Consider the following 1,054-nt stretch of genomic DNA (forward strand, 5'->3'; position numbering starts at 1 on the left):
AATAATAATAATAATAATAATAATAATAATAATAATAATAATAATTCATTGTAAAATATCGTTATCTCTTATCATTATTATTACTTCATTGACTCTTTTTGTTTTAACCAACAACGATGCTTATATTTAAGTCACCATGCAAGAACAGAAAAGGAATCCGCTTAACACATAGCTCACGTGCCAGCCTAGGACATTAACGTGTTTGGGCGTAGGTTCGTATAAATAATAAATATGGTATTGCACTGTGACAATGATTGCGAGGAGGGAGAAAAGGAGGAGAGGTGGATAATGGCGGGTAAACTGCCGAGGAGGGGGTGAAAAGGCATCTTATTATCTAGAGAGAGAGGGGTGAGGCAGAGAGGTAGGGAGAGACAGAGACAGACAGAGAGAGAGAGAGAGAGGAAGACAGAGAGGAGAGAGAGAGAGACAGAAAGAAGAGACAGAGGTTAAGAGGGGGAGGGAGAGAAGGGGGAAAAGAGAGAACATAGGGATGGGGGAGAGAGAGAAAGAGGAGAGAGGGGGAGAGAGAGAAAGAGAGAGATAGGGATAGAGAGATGTGAGAAAGAGAGAGAGAAAGAAAGAGGGAGGGGATGGAGTCCGCGTACTCAGGGAGTGAGGATGATTATGACAGTGATCGTCAACATATTTTCTACACTCTCCATTCCTAAAACGCTTTACAAAGCTACAAAGATAAACCTACCCACCCTCAACTATGGATGCAACTGTAATGTGATTTTAGATGTTTTACGCCCCTATCAATCCTAAGTGTCTAGCTTATTTAGGAGGCGGGCTTCTCCGCTCATGCCTGACAGCCCCCCACCCCCTTCTCTGGCCCTCTGGGCCATAGATGTACACTATATGCACGTTTAAAAGGGGGTAACTCTGGGCCAAGAGGGAATACCCCAACTGTAACGCGATACGGCTTAACACTACGCTCATGATCAAACATTGCTTCATGTTTTAACGACGTGTATAAATTCCCGAAAACAACAATAGACGACGACAACAACAACAACAGTAGCAGCATCAGCAGCAGCAACAGCAGCAGCAACAG

The sequence above is a fragment of the Aplysia californica genome, unplaced genomic scaffold, assembly GCF_000002075.1.
Source record: "Aplysia californica isolate F4 #8 unplaced genomic scaffold, AplCal3.0 scaffold00393, whole genome shotgun sequence".
In the NCBI taxonomy this organism is placed as follows: Eukaryota; Metazoa; Mollusca; class Gastropoda; order Aplysiida; family Aplysiidae; genus Aplysia; species Aplysia californica.